The sequence below is a fragment of the Peromyscus californicus genome, unplaced genomic scaffold (genome assembly GCF_007827085.1).
Source record: "Peromyscus californicus insignis strain IS unplaced genomic scaffold, ASM782708v3 Scaffold_9__1_contigs__length_137607984, whole genome shotgun sequence".
NCBI lineage: Eukaryota > Metazoa > Chordata > Mammalia > Rodentia > Cricetidae > Peromyscus > Peromyscus californicus.
Window position 1 is genome coordinate 93077648 of NW_026294617.1, and position 24706 is coordinate 93102353.

General features: G+C 39.8%; 1 long non-coding RNA gene across 1 annotated transcript; it reads right to left on the bottom strand.

Moving 5' to 3' along the window:
* Positions 1–556: 556 nt before the first annotated feature.
* Positions 557–7142, bottom strand: LOC128106441 (uncharacterized). Its single transcript, XR_008216709.1, has 5 exons — positions 6622–7142; positions 5746–5876; positions 4486–4646; positions 2171–2341; positions 557–1133 (listed from the first exon to the last, which is right to left on the bottom strand). It is a non-coding gene; the product is annotated as an uncharacterized LOC128106441 (long non-coding RNA).
* Between the last annotated feature and the right edge of the window lie 17564 nt (positions 7143–24706).

Genomic DNA, 24706 nt, shown 5'->3' on the forward strand with positions numbered 1-24706 from the left:
AGGCTTGAGGTTTCAGTGACTGAGATCTGCTTAAAACCTCAGAGACCATCTCTCTAGCAGAGCCATAATGGGACCAGAAGAGGTCAGCTCTAGCTAGTGATGTAAAAACAAATGATGCCCGTTTGAAAATGTAGTGGGTTCATGACCAGGCTGCAAAGACTATTGGTGAACTAGCTGTTATGTACAGTGGTCATTTTTGAAAGATGTTCGTCTACAGGGAAAATGGCCTTTTTCACTTTTAGGTTAGTGTCAGGATGTGTTCTCAAAGAAACCCTTCACCCTCTTTTCTTCCAAAACAGACACTTAGCAACACTCATCTTGGCCACAGAGAAATGTGCTAGGCTGCTGTGGTGATAGATTGTGTACCCTAATAAAATTTGGCTGAAGATCAGAGAACAGAACAAGCCACTAAATTAAACATAGATGCCAGGCAGTGGTGGCACACACCTTTAATCCTAGCACTTAGGAGGCAGATCTGTCTGGATCTCTGTGAGTTCAAAGCCACCCTGGACTACATGAGATTGACTCAGTCTAGGAGAGAAACAGAGCCAGGCAGTGGAGTCACACGCCTTTAATCCCAGCACTAGGAAGGAAGTGATATGGCTGGACGGAGAAAGGTATGTAGGGCATGAGGAGACAGGAACTAGGCTTTTCGGCTGAAGCTCTTTTCGGCTGGACCCCCTTTTGGCTGAGGACTCAGAGACATTCAGTCAGAGGATTCATGGAGTTGGCAAGGTGAGACATGGCTGTGGCTTGTTCCTTTGTTTCCTCTGATCTTTCAGCATTCACCGCAATATCTGACTCTGGGATTTTTATTATAAGACCTATTAGGAATTCGTGTAACAGGCTATGGGGAGAAATTATCTGGCAGAGAAAATGCCACCTTCAACTTACAGATCACCTTCTGTCCCAGTGTCTAGCTAAGTCATAACATATTTGAAGCTCTGGCTGCAACATAAAGTGTCCTTTGCATGTAAAATTCCCCGGGAATCTTTTGACTTGTCCGATTTAGGCAGCAGGAAGTCAGAACAGTGATCTACAGGATTGGTGCTGGACTTCAAGACCCCCAGGCACTTCTCAGCCTCACAGTCTTGGGAGAGCTATTTCAGTTCTCTCTGCTTCATTTTCCTCACCTGTAAGATGGGAACAATGAAAATAATACTAACATCATCAGCTCGTCACCCTCCCCCAAGCACCTCAACTAAATTCACTGCAAACTTCTGGTTTCCAAGTCTGAGTATTCATAAAGCATGTTTTCCCTAGACTATGATTTACTTCTCTTCTTTCTCACACTCACATGTAAATATTTTTACATAAATTAGCTCCCAGAATGAGCAAATTGTAAGACAAGCCCCAGCAATGGAGGAAAACAAGTTGATCCTGCCTGGGAACACCCCATAATCATTACAGTGTAAAATGTGTGGGAAATTATCTCAAGACAGTTTTTGTTATACAAGTATGCTGTTTTAAAATAGTCCCCTTTTCAAATTTTCAATTATATCTGATTTAGCCATATGGTTTCATAAGTTATAAAACCAAAACTAGAGTAAACTTGTTCAACTACTTAAAATATGATCAGTTTAGAATCATGATTATCATTTCAACAACGCTGGAATATGCATCTGTCTCTTTATTTACTGTGTGTGTGATATGTGTGTGTGTCTATGTGTGCATGCACATGTGTGTGGCATGGAGACCAGAGGTCAATGTTGGGTGTCTTCCTCAATCACTTTTGAAGCAGTGTCTTTCACTGGACCTGGATGGAGCTCATCAGTTTGGCTAGCTTGGTTGGCCATTGAACTCTAGTGAACTCCAGTCTCTCCCTTTTCCAGAACTGGGGTTACAAGGGCACATCACTGCATCTGGGTTTTTAAATGGGTGCTGGGTATCTAAAATCAGATCCATATGCGTGTGGAGCAACACTTCACCAGCTGAGCCCTCTTTCCAGCCTTTTCTTTCTAATTTGGAGGTGAAGCACAGGTTGAGGGGGGATTCTCTTTTAAGTTTTGGAAATCAGAGAAATTTTCATTTGCCCTTCTCACCAGAATAGATTAAGAAATATCATTAGATTTTGTTTCAAACAAAAACTCATGCATTGTCTTCTGAATACAAAATCAAAATGTCTGAACTGAATCTTTCAAGCAGCAGAGAGCTTAGGCAACAAACATACCTTTCTTTTGGTGTTAAATTCGATGCTGAATACACTGTCAACAGAGCCGCATGCTGTCGTCATTAGCTGCAAGAACATGAAGCCAGGCCAGGTGGTGCAGGCCCTTAATTCCAGTGCGCAGAAGAAGGAATGGTCTGTGAGCTCAAGGCCAGCCAAAGCTACATAGTGAGGCTTTGAGTCAAAAAAGGGAAATGAAAGGAAAAAAAAATAACAAAAACATAATGGATGCAAAGTCAGCCTCTGTGTGTGTGTGTGTGTGTGTGTGTGTGTGTGTGTGTGTGTGTGTGTGTAGGTAGGTGGTTAAAGAGACCAGAAGAGGGTGTTTGGTCCCCTGGGGCTAGAGTTGCAGGTAGTTAGGACCTGCCTGATGTGTGTGAGAACCAAACTCAGGTCCTCCGGAAGTAGCGAGGATCCTCTTAACTGCCGAGCCATCCTTCAAGCCTCTCACTATGTAACCTTTCATGAGTTCTTACACTAAATACATGATGTATGAAAAGTGCTTTGCATGGCTCCTTTCATTTAGCAACCACTCAATACAAAGTGAGTTGAAATAAAATTACACATATATACACCTATAAGTATACAGAAACAATGCCAAAGTTGAAAAATAAAATTTTCACAGACTAGAACTCTAATACTAAAATTAAAAGTAACTATGTATCTTCCTAAAGCTCCTTTACTAGCAAACACAGGAAACATACACACAGGTCTAGATAAATGCCAGGGCAATGAGATATTCCTGGAAAGTAGTTATTTTTATTAGTGTGTGCTAAGTTGCACGGTACCCTGTCAGCTCAAAGGTAATATCAATGCTATAAATTGTATCTTGCCATACCTATATATCTACCTACCTGTCTCTCTATCTGAGACAGAGTCTCCCTAAGTACTCTAGTGTACTCTACACTTACTATGTGGTCCAGATTGGACTCAACTCACAATCCTTTTGTCTACACTTTCTAAGTCCTGGGATTACATGCGTCTTCACTGTAATTCTTAGTTGTATTCAATTTTAAAGAAAGCATAACGCTGTTCTCAAGCGTTTAAAGAAAGCATAAGGTGGTTCTCAACCTTCCCAATGCTCTGACCCTCTCATACATTCCCTCATGTTGTGGGGACCCCCAACCATAAAATTATTTTTGTTGCTACTTCATAACTGTAATTTTGCTACTGTTCTGAATCATAATGTAAATATCTGTGTTTTCCTACTGTTCTGAATCATAATGTAAATATCTGTGTTTTCCAGTGGTTTTAGGTGACCCCTGTGAAAGGGTCATTTGATCTCCAAAGGGGTTATGACCCACTGGTTAAAAACCTCTATGTTACAGGATCTGGAATAATTACTTTTTATTTTTTTAAGGTGTTTATATATTGACAGTGGTAAGATGAACAATTAGGAGTTGCTTCAGTTACACAATAGTGAGATCTATTTTGTCAACAATTGTTCTTTTAAAACTGAACAGGCTTAAAAAAAATGTTCCAAGTGTGAACAGCTGCTCAAACAGTACGAGCTCTCTGCACACAGGCAGGTGCTGGTAATATCCCCGAAACTCACAGCACAAGTGGTGGTTTATGAAGGATATAGAGAAAGAAATCAAACATGAAAATAGTTAAATACCACACCAGTAAAAGAAAACAACACCTTCCTATCTATCCTCTGTAGAAGAATCAGTTTTTTGAAAAAAAAAAAAAGTTTAAAGAAAATCATAAAGACTTTCCCATTGCTTGGAGGGATTTTGAGAACACAATACTACCTCGTTTTGTACATTTATTACAGATATGTAGGAAACGCGGAGCACTGAGTCCCACCTGAGTCTGGTCCCAGGAGAGCAGAGAGAGGGAACTGATGCTCTTGAGTTCTCTGACCTCCACCCGCGACACGTTACGTCAAGGTGAGGACCACCTCACTCCCTGTGATTCTTCTCGCACTCGGCACACAGTGTGCATCGAGCACGTTAAAGGGCCCGGGAGGTTCAAGCCACACATGCAGCAGAAGCCCACGTCTTAGTCACGTCGCGTGACGTCATTAGCTTAAAGTCGTGATCCACTGGGGACGATTTCACTCCAGGAATATTTGACAGGGTGGGGAGATATTTTTGGTTGCCACACCTCTAGGGTTGCTCTGACCTAGTAGACAGAAACCAAAGATACGGACCCCAATCCTATAAAGCACAGGAGGGCTTTCCAGAAAGGAAGAGTGATCCAGCCCCAAATGGCAACAGTGCTGAGCAGAACAGAACTCACTAAAGCACACTTGGCTGAAATACAAGACCTTCTGTAACGATACAGAAGAAAGCTTCACGTCATTCAGGACTTACTTCTGAAAGAGCCAAGCATCTGGGATGAAAATGAGGACAGGGAACAGAAAGCCGCCATCTTTCAGCTGTTAGCGTTCTCATGTTCAGCACCACATGTGATCGTTAGGAAGCAGGCGAGAATGGACGAGATGATGGTGTCACACGCAGACATCGCATTTCACCTAGAATACAAACTGGCATTTGCTAGTACTGAGATGTGTAAAAAGGGATTTGGATGGGCTTCATTTTGATACCGGTGTCTGACATGAGGGCACTGACATAGGAAAAGAAAAGGCAATAATGAGAAAGAAGATAGTTAGCATTATTTGAAAGACTTGATTATGATGTGTTAATTGTACATAATGGCTGCCACTGTGCAAGTTCCACACAAGCACATAAGGTACTTTGGTCGCATTTACCCTCTCTGTTATCTTCTCTTCTCAGTCATGAAAAACCTGGAGTCTGCTAAACTTACCATGTAACTGTGTTACCATGTAACTGTGTTACCATGTAACTGGCAAGGTTCTTCAATGTCAGAAACTGTTTCACAAAGAACCTTTTTGTTTCCTTTCCGTAAAATCGTGCTGTGATTTCTCTTGTGTATGTCTCTCCCCTTGGCTAGACTGGGACCCTGTGGATGGCAGGTCTTGTGTCTTATTTACCATCAAAACTTGATGCTTTGCCAGTGAACAGGGCTCTCACTGGAGGTCTGTTACCTCAGAAAGCAGCACTGCCCACACCACACACCTGGATCTTCTGAAACCTCCTAATTCACAGAGGTTGTCACTAGTCAGCTCTATGGCCTTTCCACAGGCAAGAGAGCTCTTTGTATTCAGTGAGTGTTGGAGAGGCTAGCACACAGGACTCAATTAACTAGGACACTGAATTCAATTTATCTCAAGACTAATTATTGTTAATTTTCTGTAGGGTAAGACAATGTGAACATCTTCCTCACATGGACTCGGTAAACAGTGGTGACCTTTTTTATTTTAATTTGTGTGTATGTATGTTGCACACATATACACGTATCATAGCATGCATGTGGAAATCAGAGGACTACTTACAGGAGTCAATTCTCTCCTTCTACTGTGTGAGTACTGGGGATAAAACCCAGGTCTTCAGGTTTGGCAGGAAGATCCTGTACCCACTCAGCCATCTTGCTGGTCTGGTGCCTTTTCTTCTTTCCTTGTGGATTTGTTTATAGCTCTTATGTGGTTTGGCCCTTTAACTGTTTGACACTTCTAACAGAATTAACGTATTCCGACAAGGGCAAATATTTACCTGGACCACTTCTTCAGGCAGCCCTGGACGAATCCGTGTGAGATGCAGACTGGGTACCATAAGCAAAGACCAGCATCTAAGTCTGACACAGGGTTGTCCCCTTAGATTGCCATTTTCTCTGGAAAGCCACCCTATGGTAGAGAGTGTGGGCAAGGGAAGGAGAGATAAGGAAGAAGGTCAATGTGCTGAGGGATAAAGTCCATTTCTGCTGTGGGCTCATCATTCAGACGTCATCCTCAGTCAACCTATACTGAAATTTTCTCCACAGAGGCAGAATTTACTTCTCCTTTGAATCTGCTCTAGAAAGATCTTCCTCAACCCCAGCCATCAAGCAATGTGGAATGACACCAGTAGCTATGAAGTAAAATTTTTGCTGTTATTTTGATTCAGAAAACATGCTTTCTTCTTTCTTTTCATGAACCAATATTTATGAATTATTCTTGTGTACAGACGACATATCTATAGTATATCACTCTGAAAACATTGACTAGAGAGTTTTCTGCCCTCTGATTTTTGTGTATTCTAAGGAACGAGGGAGAAAAGGTCAGAATCCCTCCCTCTTTAATGTCCCAATAAAACTATCATCTAAATTATTATTGTAAGCCAGGGTGGCGATGTGTGATTGTAACCTCCACACTGATGAGGCAGATGTGAGGGGATTACAATGTAGTTTGGGCTGCATAGTGAGAACCTGTCTGAAAAACCAACCAAACTACTCTTGTTAGCTTTGAAATATTGGCAGTAGCATATGTCTGACCAAAGCAAATACATGTTCTCTTTCAAAACAAATGGGTTTTGAACATGTTGATTGTAGGGTGAGGGACAGAAACCTCTCAGGGCCAGTCTCCAGCAGCGGGTCCCCTCTTAGTCTCCTACCCGAAGGACGAGAAGACCCACAGTGGACAGCAAGAGAGCTGCCACACATGCGAAGCACTCGCAGTCCTTCTTGTTTTCTTATTGTCCTGGGCACAGCTTTCCCTCAATCCAAAGCAGCTACAAATGAAAGCAGTTATCCACAGAGGAGGAAGTTCAAAGACAAGTGGAGAGAGAGAGAGAGAGAGGAGGGAGGGGTCACATGAGGAGAACCAGTGAGGACAAGAAGAATCTTGGCAGCTCTCCTCGGCACAGAAGTCTAAAGCAGAAAACATATTTGGGGACAGATGGACTGATGGCAGCTATGGACGGAGTGATGCCCGCAGAGGTTTCCAAGAGACTCAACCACTGACTGTTATGTTTTGACAAAGACTTGAAAATGGACAGCATCCCAGGGCAAGAAAGATTTCTAAATATTTTCTTCTGAGTTTGGAATGGTCACTTTCTTTTGGCTCCTAGCGTTTATTCTTTCATGTTTCTGAATAAAGCTTGAGAGGAAAATTCTACTGAAATTTGTGAATGAATTTCCTTTGCTTTCATTACCAAATGATTATCAAGAAAATGCAGGAAGGGCTTTTGGAAATCCGACTTCAGTGAGAATTGAGAGTAACTAGCATCTGTCTTTTAACTACGAGACTGTTTTATTATATATTTAAAGGCATCTTGAAGTTACTATAAAAGAATCGTAGTTAAAACTGCAATTCATTTGGGGGAGGAACTTGAAGTAAAATGAAGATAACTTACTGGACACTTCGGAATACATTTTAAAACCAGCATTAATGACAAATAATGCTGTCTAGGATTTTCAGATATATTTTATGCAAATGAAATTAATATTTATAATTCAATAGTATATGTAAACCCTACAATGCTGGATTCCAAAACCGACCGAAAACCTCAATGGAGTGGCCAGAGTCTGGAATGCGAGTTGTTTGAATCCATTTGCAAGCTCATTGTCAGTGGGAATGCGTTCCTGCTGCCCTAGCTTCCTTAGGAAAGTATACTACGAGTAAGAACAACTGTGGAACAGGACCTCAAAATGTTTACTCGGGGTAGAGATTTCATAAAGGTGACTGTAGAAGAGCGAACATTTCAGATTGCCTACCCAGTCTAGGAGGCTTTTCTTTTAGTCCACACTTTCCCACCGTGAGAAGGAGCGCTCATTAACAACCGAATTGTTTTCCAAGGCTGTAGGCTAAGGGGTTTCCTTAGAAACCATTTGGTAAGAACTGTGGCTTTCTTCCTTAGAAATCTCAAGCAGTGAAAAGGCAGATTTGCTGGCATAAATCAAACTCAATTTCTAGGGTTCACTAAACCCTTTCTCCTCAAAATAATGTTTTGTGACTTGATCTTAGCTGTTAATAGTACATGCCACAGAGCTGGTGTGAACCAGTTTTAAATGAATTTTTGTTCCATTTCCTTTGTCATTCAGTAGAAATCACTTCCAGAGTTTGTTATACCTGATGAAGGCTGAAGTGTAACAATGAATGAAAAAGATACTCCATTTTATTGCGTGGCAAAATCTGTAATCATTCTTTCCTACTGGGTTTACTCTAGGGAATCGATCTTCCTATTGTGAGGACAATGCTATCTGTGCTGATTGCAGAGTTGTTTTTGCTTGTAAACATACCAGTAAAAGGAGCTGGGAAAACAGAGGCCTTTCTGTGTTAAAAATATAGGTGTTTAAGCAAACCTACTGAGTGGAAATCGTATTGCTACGACAGAACGGCACAGCTCCACACCATCATTCAGTTTGTACATGTTCTTCCACTTGCCGATAGTGTGACCCGCCTCCCAAACAAATCTTATGCCCACTTCACTCTATACAATATCTCATTCATTCAGGCAATACAATTTTACCGAGCATTAGCTGAGCGGTGGTGGTGCACGCCTTTAATACCAGTACTCAGAAAGCAGAGGTAGACAGAGTTTTGTGAGTTTGAGGCCAACCTGATCTAAAAAGTAAGTTCCAGAAAAGCTGGGGCTGTTACACGGAGAAACCTTGTCTCAAACAAACAAACAAACAAACAGAAAAACAAATAAACCAAAAAAACAAAAACTTTACTGAACATCAATCATTTGCTGTATTCTGTATTAAATCCAGGAAAGAAGAAAATAAATAGCTCCTTGTGGAGCTGATGATCAAACATGAATTCTTGCTCCCATTCTGACTCAGACAGAGTACAGCATTCTTGCCGTCACCATCACTATTCAACTGTGTATCTGCTACACACCAGGTACCTGATACATCATCCCGTAACTATTTCTGAATCTGATTCACTTGACTGTGAACTTGGAAGGAGCCATTTACATATCTCTGTGTTGTCAATACTTCACATGTTTCTTGGAATACAATAGGTACAAAAGTAGGTGTTTGTTGGATATGTGATTGAACAGCTAATAGAACAAGTGCTGTGATACTTGAATAGTATCAATAATACACCCTCATCTTAAAAAATTACCAGCGGTTTTTTGCTAAAAATTTTTGCCAATCACTTTAGAGAGGTGAAAGACAGAAACCTGAGAAACTGTCAAGCTGTTCCAAGAACTCTGCTAACCACAGTCCTTGTCATGTCACCAGACAACTCTTCCTTTCCCGAGACTGAATTATTGGTAATCTCACAGAATCATCTGCACTCAGAAAATAAGGCAGGTTACAAACTGTTCTCCTTAATTGACTAAGAGGGTGTTGTGACATCTTGGTTAGGGGATACTTGAATGTGAGGAGGAGTCTTTGCTCCCGAAGCCATTTCACGGGACACAAATGTGCAAAATCTCTTCCGCAGCCTAAGGCCCTGCATGCTCTGCCACTTCACCCCAGCTCTCTGGCCTCGTTTCTTGCTACTCCCCCTTTCCCTGGCTCCCCGTATCTACACTAGCCTGCTTGCTCTCCCTCAAATGTTGTCTTCTGTGCACATTTCTTAGTGAGGTCCACACCACGCTTCAAGCAGCAGACTTGATCCCTCCCACTGGATCACTTTCTACCTCCACAGTCTACTTTCTTTGTAACAATCTGCAGTAAAGAAGTGAGGAGTGTCTGGGTAGAAAATGATCTATGTAGATTAAATTGGAAGATTGTTATTAAACTTCCTCTTAGCTGTTAGATAGTTGCTACTCTTATTTTTTCAATTTAAAAATTTAAATATGTTATTCATTCATTTATTTATTTAGTGTGTATGGCAGAGAGGCACATATGCCATAAAGCATCCATGCAAGTCAAAGGACAACATACAGGAGTCACTTCTCTCTTCCCACCTTATGGGTCCCAGGGATCAAACTTAGGATGTCAGGCTTGTTGGCAAGTACTTTTGTCTTGCTGAACCATCTCACTGACCTTACTTTAATTTTACTTAAACAAAGTATTATACCATGGAAACTTCTCCTCATACAAATGCATACATGTACACATTTTTATGAAAAAAGATCTAGGCTTGTGATGGCTATTCTTGTCAACTTGACTACATCTGGAATTAAATAAAACCCTAAAATAGAAGGCACACCTGTGAGGAATTGTTTGCTTAATTTGAAGTAGGAAGATCCACTTCTAATCCAGATCTTTGAGGTAGGAAGACACACCTTTAATCCAGATATTTTGATCTGGGAAAAAAACCAAAACAAACCTGCCTTTAATCCCAGATCTTGAGGTGGGAAGACACACCTTTAATCTGGGCCACACCTTCTGCTGGAAGCCTATATAAGGATATGGAAGAAGGAAGGTTTTTCTCTTTGCCTGCTTGCTCTCACCTTGATAGCAAGTCCATTCCTTCAGGAGCTTCTGTAGTTGGAAGTTTTCCTGTGTCCCAGCCAGCCAGCAGTCAGGACAAATCTCTCCCACTCACATCCCCCAAGTAAACACACAGAGGCTTATGTTAATTATAACTGCTTGACCATTAGCTCAGGCTTATTACTGATTAGCTCTTAACACTTAAATTAACCCATAATTCTTATCTATGTTTAGCCACATGGCTTGGTACCTTTTCTCAGTTCTGCCTTGACATCTTGCTTCCTCTGTGTCTGACTGGCGATTCAGCCTTCCTCTTCCCAGAATTCTCCTTGTCTGCTTGCCCCACCTATACTTCCTGCCTGGCTACTGGCCAATCAGCATTTTATTTATCAACCAATCATAGCAACACACATTCACAGCATACAGAATGCCATTCCACAGCAAGCATCAGAGCCTACTTCTTTGGGATTCCAGCGTATATCTGAAGTCCAGCCTTTGGACTTAGCAACTTCTGGATTTTTAGACCTTCTATTCATAGCCAGCTATTGTTGGATTAGCTAGACCACAGCCTGTAAGTCATTCTAATAAGTCCCCTTTATATAGCTAAATGGATAGATAGGTAGGTACATAGGTAGGTAGGTAGGTAGATAGATAGATAGATAGATAGATAGATAGATAGATAGATAGATAGATATTCATCCTATAAGTTGTTTCTCTAGAAAACCCAGACTAATACAAGGCTAAATCATACTTCTCAGCTTTGAATCACGTAAACCTTTCACTCCAGCTATTATGGTTTAAGTACAAAGTGCCACCTTACCCCAGGGCCAGGCCCAAATCAAGGTTTACCTGTTAGAGGATTTCCCAGATGATGGCATTATTGAATGGTGGCTGGACCAGAAGGGCTGTTATCTAAACAATGATGGAGTCTTAAAATGATGGTGTTACTAGGAGACGGGAGGAACTAAGAAGTGAGTGGGCGGAATGAGGTCACTAGGAGTGTGCCTTGAAATGGTTGGTTTTGTCACTGTCCCCCTTCTCGCTCTAGCTCCTAGTGGTCATGCAGCAAGCAGCTTCTCACCAGAATGCCTTGATGCCGTGATGTTTCTGCCTTGCCACAGGCACTGGGCAATGGTGCCAGTCAACAATGGTCTGAAATTTCTGGAAATGGGAGCCTGAAGAAGTCTTTCCTCTCTTACATAGCTTCTTGAGAAATTTTGTCATAGCAATGAAAAGCAACTAAAATAGTTAAAAGCAACTAAAATAGCCATATGGATTCCTTTTCTGGTCCCTAAGTGTTCTTATCTTTGATTTAGATTCATGACATTCTCACTTCAAACATTTTCTTTTTTGTTCTTTGAGAGAGTTCCATTTTTGGTTTTGATGATAGAGTCTTACCCTGTAATCCAGGCTAGCCTTGAACTCACGAAAATCTCCCACCTCAGTCTCTTGAGTACAAGGATTTCAGGCTTGAGCCACTATGCCCAGCACCGAAACTCAGTTCTGATGTGTATTACATCTTTAATCCCTGAAATGTTGAGAATGTTCAGGCGATGAGGCAGGACACTAATACCACTCAACAGACAGCAAGAACTGGAGCCCAGTAACCATCACTGTAATCGTGGAGTAACAAAATTCAAAGCCTGTGGCTGGAAAAGGTAGCCCAGGCTCCATTCACACAACGATGGAAGCAAAATGTTTCCTGAGATAGTGGGAATGAACAAGCTGGTGGAGAACTTCTGATTGTATCCATGACCTATGGTAGAAGACACAGATGGAACCATGACTAAAACAAGGCTCTAGGTTACACAGTTAGGGAGAGGGAGAGTTACATTTTAAACGTGGATCTTTCTGACTACAGTCAGTTGTACAGGCAACCTTTAAAGAAAGGTTATGATACAAATTCTGTTGTAGCAGTTATCTCACCTTCCTTTCTCATTGACAGATTAACTTCTTGGTGCATGAGGACGAAGACCATTCATCCTTTATCTTTGTATCTTTTCATTAACCAGACGCTCAGGATACATTTTTTGATACATGTCATTGACTTAACAGGTGATTCTTGGTGCCTACCTTGCTTTACCCATTAGATTTTTGTCCTGTTTGGTTTTGCTGCACCTAACTGTCCCTTCAACCCACTCAACTTAAAGCCCAATTTAAGTTTTAGAATTCTTACTTGAGGTCATGAATATCTCTGAAATCATTTAGTGTCCTTTAATTCTTTTCACAGATGTAAATCTTACACTTTGGAAAGGTATACTGCCCCTTGTGAGTTCCTTTGTGAGACACTTACTGACATCAGTCAATATACTCTGATTACCTACAATCCGGAAGCACATGTTTGTGTATAAATTTATTCTCTCAAACAATTCAGAACAGGAATGAACATTTAAAACAGGAAAAATACTTTAAACATCCTAATAGCAGGCAGACATTGTGACAGTCTGAGTGTTGTAGTCGGTGTACAGAGAGTTTCTTTTGTTCTGACTGAGACATTGAACTACCGCCTGTGAAACAGGGACTGTCACGAAGATAAGGTAATTGTTAAAAGAACAAAACAATTGGTGAAAATAGTTTCATTCTAATCATTTTCTAAAAGAAAAATTATTAACAGTGGATAGCAAAGCCGTTAGAAATTGAATACCTGCCGTAAAATCTAATAAAGGCGTAAGAAAGGGGGAAGCATTGACACAAACCAGGTTACTTTATTTTTCCTAAGAAGAGAGCCAGGGCATGGGGGACACAATAAACAGACCATGCCCCTCGCTAAGAACAAAAGTGAAATCAAATGCTTCGTGAGTGTCAATAAAAAATGTTGCCTGACTTCTATTTCTTCTAAAATGATCAGACACTAAGTGGGCTTGTTTTTTCTTCATCTAACCCTTTACACACTTAACTTTTTCAGAAAGATGAAGGAACTCAGAAAGAAACCGAGCAATGAGGTGCTTTCTATCAGTATCAGATGTCTGGAAAAGAGCTGCATAAAGAATGTTTTCTGATTCTCATTTTCAGTGCTTAATAAATAAAATTTCCAGCCTAAGATTATAACTGTGTAAAAAAAGAATCTCCAATCTTTGAGTCTACATGTGACATAAACTTTCTTTACAAACACCAATGATGAAGTCAGGGGCAGAATAAGGGAAGACGAACAAAGCCCAAGTGACCGGTGTCCTTTGTCTAAGCCTTCTCCAAGGCCCCAGTGGATTCCCCAGCATCGTATTAACACTTCCGTACAGTTCGTAAAAGTAAGATAAGTAACTACGACTGGCAAAGACTGATTTGGATTATGAATTATTCATAAATAGCTCGAAAGGTGACCTTCACAAAGAACACACCTGTGGGCTCCTTGTTGTGGACTCCAGACAAGAAAAATCAATTGTTTCTGATAAGCCACCCATTTTTGGATAGTTGGCTATAGCAACCAAAAAAAAGAAAAATACCTGAAAAATCTGCCATGAGCATTGCTTTGCTACCATAAACAAGTAGAAAACCAGACAAAGTATGCAAAACAATAGTGTTCAGACATTGCACAAACGGGAACTCAGATCTGTGCTCTCTGAGAAGGGGCCATGCATTAGTAATGGAGTAGAATTAATTTTAAAATAACTAACCTTAAAGGCAAGCCCTAGAAGGATATAATTGATGCGCAAATTATCTAAATACACACCAGAACAACTTCAGCAGTCTTTAAAGAAATACAACAAAATTCAGTGACCAACAAGAACATTAACTACATAGCAGTAAAATTCATAGGTATCCAGTTAAAAGGTATTAGACATACAAAAATGTTAGAAACTGTAGCACATAATTAGGAGAAAAAACATTAGTAATGATAGAGCAAAAAGAATCTTAAAAGTAGTTATTTTAGGTATTATAAGCAGGCTAAGTTGTAAAGGAAAACATGGAAATTAGGGAAAGAAAATCCAAATAGAAATTCTTATAGGGATGAAAATGTAATATTTTAAATACAGACTATGTGAGATAGTAACGATAAATAGGACACTGTATAAGAAGCATCATTGAAAATTAAATAAAAAAATCATACCAATATCAACTATGCAAAATAAGGTACACAAAGAAAAAAGAGCTGCAGAAAATTGGAACATTTGTGACTTTAAAACAATCTAATATACATAATTGTAATTCCATAAGGAAAGACTTAAAACTTTTATAAAGAGCACACATACATTTTTAAAAAGAATAGCTAAAGTGATTCCAATACAACCTATAAACCTGTAGATCCAAGAATCAAAATAACTCCAAGCAGAAGCAACAAATTAAATCACTACAAGATAAGCCATAGCTAAACTTCTGAAACTTGGTGATAAGAGTTTTAAATACACAAACACAGCCTTCACAGGGAAGAAGACATAGGTGACAGCTGATTTCTTATCAGGAACTATGCAGGCCAAAATGTAGTGGGAAGACGCTTCAAGGTGCTGAAAGGGAAAAACAAAACCATTAACCTACAAGCTCAGTCCCATCAATTTTGTCTTTAAAAAAAATGCAGGCAAAACATGGACTTTTTTTTCAAATGAGCAAATGCCGGGAGAATTCACCACAGTGCCTTCCTCAAAGTATTTGAACATCCTAGTGTGCCTGACTTCTGGGCTTTTGTTTGGTAAATGGTGACTGTGATGGTTTGAATGAGAATGGCCCCCATGGCTCAAGTGTTTGAGTGCTTGGTCCCCTGTTGGTGGAACTATTTTAGGAAGGATTAGGAGGTGTGACCGTGTTGGAGGAGGTGTGTCTCTAGGGGTGGGCTTCGAGGTGGTTTTGAAAGCCCACTCCAGGCCCAGTCTTGTTCTCTCTACCTCCTCATATGTAGATGGGATGTAAGCTCTCAGCTCCTGCTCTGGCACCATGTTTGTCTGTCTGCTGCCATGATGATCATGGACTTAGCCTCTGAAAATGGACTCAAGTCCCCAATTAAATGCTCCTTTTTGTATGTTGCCTTGCTCATGGTGTCTCTTCTCAGCAATGGAGCAGTAACTAAAACAGTGATTCTGAGAGTTAAGTGGGTAAGACAATATGTAAGCCTGCATGGAAGCCTAGAGGATTGAATCCACAACACAGTAACGCTTGGCTCGGGGTGATCCACTGAATTGCTTGTGCAGTCACTTCTCAGTCTGAAAAATAGCACAAATGGTGACCTCCATGATCCATTACAAGTCTAAATATTAATTTTTATGAACTTCAAACTTATCAGATATAGGCTTAATCACAAGAAATCTATCTTAGGATAGATATTAAAATTGTATTTAGAATGTGTTATTCAACAAATCTAACAGCGTTAAAACTCCGTTCTTTCAGTGTAAATGTAGTGTTTATTGAATTCTACTTTTAAAATCAGTGTTTCAAAACTTTATTTAAAGCCGGGCGGTGGTGGTGCATGCCTTTAAACTCAACACTCGGGAGGCAGAAGCAGACGGATCTCTGTGAGTTCGGGGCCAGTCTGGGCTACAGAGCGAGTTCCAGGAAAGGCGCCAAAACTACACAGAGAAACCCTGTCTTGAAAAAAAAAAAGGCATTTATTTACTGAGAGTATGTATGTGTGCCATGGTGCACATGTGGAGGGTGCCTTTTCAAGATCAGGTCTCTCCTTTTACCTTGCTTTTTGGGCTACTGCAGTGCATACATACATAGATATGTGTTTATCACCGTATCTGGGAAGCACACTTAGGTCATCATGGTTGTGCAGCTGTTACGCAATGATCCATCTGTCCAGCCCTTAAAATATTTGCATATTACTTTCATATGTCTTTAAAACGTGTTTTGACTATATTTGCTCCCCTATCACCCTCTCTTGTTCCTTTCCCATGCACTCAAAACCTCTTCTTCCCAGCAAGTCCCCCCATACTTTTGTGCATTTCCAAATGACCTGCTACGTTGGATTATGGCTGCTTACATGATCATGGATGTGAGATCATCTACTGGAGCATGGGCAAAGTATCAGTGAACACAGGCCTGAGGAAAACGACTCCCCTCTTCCAGTAGCCATCAACTGTCAATGGTTCCTAAGCTAGGGGTGGAACCTCATGAAGTTCAAGCTTCATCTGAGATGGAATGGTAGTGGGACCAATCTTCTACAGGTTTTATACTAGCAATCAGGGCTGCAGTAAGCTCATGAGTGCAGGAGGTGGGTTGTGTCAAAAAGAGAGTTTTATAGCACTCTTTCTCATCTTCTGGCTCTTACATTCTTTCTGCTCTCCTTCAGCATTATTCCTTGAGCTCAAGAGGGGTTGATACAAGAATCCCATTTAAGGCCAAATTCTCAACGGTCATTTGTTCTCAGCACTGTGACCAGTTATGAGACTCTGCCTTAACTGCTTCCCACTGGAAAAGAAGGAAACTTCTTTGACCAAGGCTGAGAGCTATTTATAAACATAAATATTTAGAAGATGTTTAGTGCCAAATTCTACTCATTTTTAAAAGTTGATCAAATCTGTAAGATTAAAAGCTAAAAAGGAAGAATTTCCAAATAAATGTATAATGTGAATATATTTAGTTTCCATGAATGTGTTCATCATTGCTTATGTAAAATTAAATAACTGAGCCACAGAAACACAGCCAAGCTATTATCAAGAAACTTATATTCTCCTTCTTCTCATGAAGAGTCTTAAAAAGGATGTTCCACTCAATCTCACAATGTTAAAGATAAACAGGAAGCTGCATGTTATCATTTCAAAGGCTTTGAAATATACACACCATCATGGACATACAGATTTTAATTTGAGCTGAGATACAACCACATAAGTACTTGTGTTTTTTAAATGTATTGTAAAATATGATTACACATAAGCAATATGAAATTACATGTTTCAAGACTCTAGGCTAAGTTCCCTAGTGTGTCTAAATGATTACAAAAATTACAAAGCACAATTTGGATTCAACATGTTGGTTATGGTCAATTCTAATTGTGAGTATTTCTTTTAGGATTTGTTTTATGAGAGAAGGAAGCAAGTATTTTTAAAATACATGACTAATATCTACAGAGTACAGTCAGACAAAAACTGAGGCAGATAGCATTTTGAAGATTGTAGGATTAATTGCACTCATCGGTTTCTTGAACTACAAAATGCAATCTATCCTCTTATCTCAGAGGAACAGCTGCCCGACTCTTTTACAGCTAGACAACCCTCACTGTATCTGGTTAAACCTCCCTTCTGTCATTCAATTTTGACTCAAAGTATGCTTAGCTTTTATAACATATCGGTATCTTTATTTATATATCTATTTCTGAACCTGTATTTATCTCTGTATAACTTATCACCATGTCTGTGTTTCTCAACGTAGATTTTACCACAAACTACATTCTTTTATTGTCTTTTCCTAACAAACATCCAGGAAGAAAAAGTCATTTCTATTTTAAGGAATAACTTCTGAGTTCCTTGCAGCATAGTTTCCCATGGCTTCACGACTCTGAAGTAGCTATGCACTACATTGAAAAATGTCCTCCAAAAATTCTTGCCTACCTGGAACCTGTGAAAACTATTTTATTTGAAACTATTTGCATAAAATTAAGTTAGGATGAAATCATACTGGATTGAAGTGGGCCCTAATCAAATAAACATCATCCCCAAAAGAGGGCAATTTTGCCATACAGGCAAAGATGTACAGAAGAAACATGGTCACAATTAGGAAGAGGCAGAAATAAGTGAGGTATCTATAAGCCACAGGGTGACCAGGACTAACTAGGACTTTACAGAACACCAGGAACTAGAAGAGGCAAGAGAGGGTTCTTTCCAGGGCCTTTGGAGAGAGCAAGCTCTGCTGATGACTTGAGTTCAGGCTTCTGTCCTTGAGAACCATGAAAAGATCCTCTTGCTTAAAAGGCCTACTAGTTGTGGTCATTTGTAACTATGAAATTAGCACACTCTCCTAATCATATGATCTAGTCCCTTCATAGTCTTCCTTTTGCTTTTTTAATGAAGGCTTAACCTTACCTTTTATCAGACTCCTGCACTGGATTTTAAGTGTGCACTAACTTCATGGCCTCGATTAACTAATAAAGACACACAGGCTAGGTGAACGCATTAATAAAGAAGATCCAACTAATTGCTGTCTCCAAGAAACACCCTTCTCTGGCCAAGACACTCAAAGACTGAGAGTCAATTAGCAGAAAACAATCTATCAAGTAAACAGATAGTCAAAACAAGCTAATGTAGCTACTCTAGTGTCTCCACGTACTTGAATAGCTCCTGTAATTTGTATTGCTATTGGTTTCTAGTTTTATTGCACTATGATCTGATGTTGATACAAGAGATTATTTCAGTACATTCTATTTGGTAAGACTTGATTTGTGTCTAGAACATGGTCCCTTTTAGAGAAGACAAAGGTGGAAAGAGACAGGAAAGAAGCGACTCCACAAAGTTGTCCTTTGATCTCATATACACACACCGTGGCATGGGTGCACTCATACACACATTCCCTGTACACACACACACACACACAAGTACACACACACAAAGTAAATAAACAAACAAACAAATAAATAAATAAATACTTTAAAGAAGAAAGCTAATGACATCAAACGCTAGTGGGATGTGGGGAAAGAGGAACCTTCACACACTGCTGGTGGGAATGTAAACTAATGTAGTTACTATGGGAACCAGTGCAGAGATTTCTTGGAAAGATTAAAAAATAGAACTACCATATGACTCAGCTACACCATTCAGGTATGCACCAGGACTCTAAGTCAATGTATCATAGACATATTTACTCATCTGTGCTTACTGTTGCACTATTCATAATAGCCCAGGAAATGAAACCAGCCTAAGTGTCCATCAGCAGATGTGTGGATAAAAAAAAATGTTTCTTTTGCTCAATGGAATTTTATGCATCCATAAAGAAAAATGAAAATCATTACAGTTATTAAGAAAGTCATGGAACTAAAACTCATTAGCCAAATTCAGAAAAACAAATTCTTCATTTTCTTTCATTTGTGGAACCTAGATTTAAAATTCTATTTGTGTGTGTGCCTATGAATCATAGAATTAGAAAGGAGATTGTGAGATATTAGGAAGCCAGCTTAAGGCAGGGTGGAGAGAAATTAATGGAATACATATGATATGAATGAGGGGACATGGGCATAGGGGAGGGTAATGAGAGAGGAAAAACTAGAACCAGGTACCATTAATGCAACATACAGAAGGAAATGCCGTAATGAAACCCATTATGCTGCATACTAAACGAATGTTTGTAGAAGTAACCATCTTATTCAATAAGAAACACAGAACCAATGCAAAGAAGAAAGCCAAGAGGTCAGAGTTAAGAGCTAAAAACCTTACCCTTCCTCTCGCGGTGGTCCTACCTCTCCGAAAGAGACCTACTTCCTGTGTGTCTGGCTTTATAAAGACTTTCTGTTCTGCCTTCTCATTGGGTGTAAACCCAACCACATGACCTCCTCGTCACTGCCTGTCTGTACAGACCTCCAGGTCTTCTATGGTTGGTATTGAGATTAAAGGCGTGTGTCTCCAACACTGGATTTATCCTTGAACACACAGAGATCTACCTAGCTCTGTCTACCAAGTGCTGGGATTAAAGGCCTGTACCACCACCGCCCAGCTTTTGCTATGGCTCTAATAGCTCTGACCCCGGGGCAACTTTATTTATTAACATACAAATAAAATCACATTTCAGTACAAATAAAATATCACTATAAATGCTAAAAGTAATTTAAAGAAATAATAATAAAAAAAGAGAAGGATGAATACAATAGCGTGGAGAATTCTACTTCAGTACAGAAATGTCACTAGTGGAGGTAGGAAATGAAGAGAGAAAGGAGTTAGTGCAGAGAAGAAAACGTTCCATTAGGTTCACTTAAGGGTAAGATGGGTTTGAGACATGGCAGTTTGCATCCAGTATGTCCTCCAAAGTCTCATGTGTCGAAGACTTCTCCCAGTGAAGCAGTGTTCAGGGGTGGTTGGCTCATGAGGGCTGAACAGACTGCTAGAAAGCAGGGCCCAGCTGGAGAAACAGTTAGCGGCAGTGTGCTTTTCAAGGCTGTATTTTGTACTAGGTTCCTTGAAGCTTTCTTTCCAGCTCCTGGAAGCAGCTTGCCTCTACTGTGTTCTTCCACCACGATGTTCAGCTTTGTCTCAGCTTCATGGCAGTTCGGGCGAGGGACGACAGACTGAAGCTTCTGCCACTGTCAGCCCGCACGCATCAGTCTTTCTCCTTATATTCATTTCCTCAAGTATTTTGTCACAGTGAGGAAAAGCTAGCAAAGGAGGCATCAGGTGGAGACATCATCTAAAATGCGATTTAGTTCAGGTAAGAAACTGAAATAAGCACCCTAGTTCAAATATATAGATGACTTCTAAAGGCAGCATGATAAATAAAAACAAAGGGATTTGTAATCAGAGCTCTCTAGAGAAAGAGATCCAACAGGATAAATGTGTGTATATGTATAGGGTATGTATATAAAGTATATGTTTTCAAAGAAAAAACATATTCTAAGGAACTGACTCTGGATTATAGCAGCTGGTGTCCTGAAATACTGTATCCTGTAAGGTGGTGATGTACGGGGCTTGAGGGGGGATTAGCCTGAGATTTTTTGGTATGACCTGATGAGCAGCCTGGAAACACAGAAACTCCGGCAGGAGTTTAACACAGTACTTTTGTGTTAAATTTGTGACACAATTTCTTCTTTAGAAAATCTCAGGGTTTTGTCACACTACCTACCAAATACTTAAGTCAAATGGGACAAGGAAGCAAGCAGGCATTGCTATTCTAATGTGTGACAAAATAGGCTTCAAACAGAAACCAGTCAGAGAGATAAAGAGGGACACTGCCTTCTAGTCAAGGTAACCGCCAAGAAGACATCAGTATCTCAAGCATGCACCAGACTTCGGTGCACCCAGTTTCATTTAAAAAATTTACTACTGGATGTGAAGACACAGATTAACACCAATTCATTAATAGTAGGTGATTTTAATACTCCCTGTTCTCCAATAGACAGGTCACGTGGACCAGAGAGAGAGAGAGAGAGAGAGAGAGAGAGAGAGAGAGAGAGAGAGAGGGAGGGAGGGAGGGAGGGAGGGAGGAAAGGTAGATCAGAATTAATTTTCATCATACATCAAATTGACAGAACAAATGTCTATAGAATATTCCACCCAAACACAAAACCACACATTCCACTAAGCAACACATGTAAGTTTTTTTTTAATAGACCATATATTGGGACAGAAAACAATCTTTGCAAATTCAAACAGATTGAAATAATTCCTTGTATCCCATAAAGTCTCACCAACATGACTGCCTAAACATGAGCTGAACAAGGACACCACCAATAGACATGATGAAGTGGATGGAGAAAAGCCCAGGAGGCTTCATCCCTACACCAAGAATCACAGACAACTGAGGAATGCTGAGAGTGAGAGAGACAGCCTTCTCTAGGGATGAGCACATCAATTGGTTAGCTCAGCCCTGAAAACGTACATACAAGTAACAGTATACAGACTGATCAGGTTATACTTAGAAATATATATGTATATGCCATACATATATGCACGTAACAACAATTAATGGAAAAAGGCCATGAATTTGAAAGAGAGCTAGAAGTATATGGAAGGGTTTGGAGAGAGGAAAAGAAAAGGGGAAATGATGTAAATGTACCATAATCTCACAGATTAAGAAAAAAGAACTAAACATTGTAGGAGTGAAGACAGAACCTAACCCTCAATGGACAACTAAAGGATCCAAACGCTGGCAAGTAGTTGGAGAGGCAGATAATGAAAAAGGCTCACAGAGGCCAAGGATGCAGAGATCCTTCAGCAGATCAATACTATCTAGCACAATTACAAGGTAGCATAAAAGCCTAAATATATTCACGAATTTTAGCATTTTCTCATCAGTTGTAACCTAGCAAGATCTGTTTCTATTATGCTTAGGGAAAGGGGACTGATTTCTAGGGGTGACAAGTTGAGGGTAAATGTCTGCTTACAATACATTTGTAGGAACAGTAACTGATACATTCCAAAAGTGGCTTTCTCTTCCTTCAGCTGGGGCTTCCCCTCCCATCACCAAATGATTTGGGTCTTCCCCAAGATTCAACTACTCCCTGAAGGGCTAGCCCAGCAACAGGTGCAGTCACGCCTGCTTAAATGCCAAGCATTATGGAAACTGGTTTCATGTCACAGGTGAAAAATGAGACATTGCGACAGAAATACTTGTGATACCTTTCAGAGAGACTCCGCAGGCTTTTATTTATTTTTGTTGTTGTTGGATGAAATGCTAATGTGTTCAATACTAAGGACATTGTCCTAAAAATATCTCTTGTCGTCTAAGCATTTTTCCAATGCTGGGAAAGAGCCAAAGTATTTGTTACATACCTAGTTTTGTTAAGTGGCCATACTTAAAGTTTAGTTGAATGAATTTAATAAAAAGTGCTTTTAGGGCAAGTGGTTACCTACAATGACTTCATCGTGATAATGAAATAGAAGTTGAATTGGCTTTTAATCAAGACATATTTGTTTGTCTATAATGAAGTTAAGAGAAAATACTACTGGGAGTTAAATTGCATAAAATTTAAAGTTAAAATGCATCAAAATATATGCATTTTATAATCACTAGAACTTTATTTGACATAGAAATTTATTATCTTTTCATTGAAATTATAATTTCACATATATTTCTTTGGAACTTAAAATAGACATAAAATTTATATTGGCCTCTGTATGGCTAAAATTACCCCCTAAAGGATACTTCCAGGAATCAGGAGAAAGGCCATAGGATCTTAAAAATAAAACTGAAATTTAACAAAATAGTTCCTTTTTTTACCATTAGTACTAGAGTAGATTATCTTCACTTAACTTATAAGCTAATTATTATAGATATAAATTAATAAATATATAAAATTATATTTATATAAATATGATTATGCAAGAACTACTTCTGAAAACTTCATGTGTGTAACTTCTTTGGTAAGGAGTAATCATTTAAAAAAATAATTTACTTTTTATTTGTGTGTGTGTGTGTGTGTGTCTGCTAATATGTATGTGCACCATTTGCCTGCAGGTGCCTATAGAGCCAGAAGAGGGCACTAGATCCCCAGGAGTGGGAGGTACAGACACTTGTGAGTCATCAGATGTGGGTGCTGGGGATGGAAGATGGGTCCTCTGCAGGAGCAGCAAGTGCTCTTAACCACTGAGCCACTTCTCCAGCACCATATGAAGAGTCCTTTCATTACTGCTAATTTTTTTTTATTTAAAAACAAAGACTGGGACTGGCTCTGTATCTCAGTTGGTTAGAAAGCTTGTTGGGCATGCAGGAAACCCTGGCTTCCATCCTCAAGACTATATAAAATGGCAATGGTGGCATACAACTATAACCTCAGCACTAGAGAAGTGGAGGCAGCAGGATCAGAAGTTCAAGGTCAAATTTAGCTACATGGCAAATTAGAAAGCTAGCCTGAGATGTGTGAAACCCCATTTTATAAAATAAAACTATTTGAAAGTAAAATTTTTTCAAGGTAAAACACTATTAAGAAGTACAAACACGGACAAGTGTCTCTCTAATAAGTAACAACTGAACACTGCAACAAGTAGAAAGCTGGAAGATAATACAGGAAGAGCTCAAACTGCCTAGGCAAGTTCTTTTTTCTGGTCTAGCCAAAGCACACAAGGTCACTGTAGATGGAGGTTGGCAGCAGGATCTTGCCATGTTAGACAGCCTTCTCTAGGGAAGAGCACATCAAGAGCACTGAGAGACCACTGGGCAAAGCTGTAAAGATAGACTCTAATGTGTAGTGGAGACTTCAGGATGCTAACGATGCCAGGACTATAGGGTATCTACTGAGAAAAGCTCAGAGCAGAGCTATTCTGAGAGAAGTTATATTTGCTGCAGGCAGCAGAGTTGGAGGGACAGAGCTAATCAAGCCCTTTAGAGCCCAGATGATGCCACCATGGGGCCCAGATGCTGCACATGAAGCTTCAGAGATTGACATTTGCCCTATTGGGTTTGGATTTTTCTTTAGCACATTCTTTCTTTATCATGTTCCTCTTTTTTTCTTTTTTTTTTTTTGGAATGGGAACGTTTGTTCTGTACAGTTGTGTACTGAAAGACAGAGGCTCACAGTTAAAAGAATGACTTGAGTCTCAGAAAAGATTTTGACCTTTTGAAAAATGTTAGTACTGTCAAAGCCTCTGAGGGCTTTCAAAGTTGGAGAGAATGAATGCATTTTGTGTTATGAGACGGCCATAAGCCCATGGGAATAGCAATGGCTGCACGTTGAAATAGGAAATAAATGTTGAGTGAAGATTTTTTTAATGAAGTCTGAGCCACACAGATATCTGTGAAGGTGTGGAGTAAGCAGAACAGTATGAGTTGAGGTTAGAGAAAAAGGAAGTGTTGTTGAGGGAG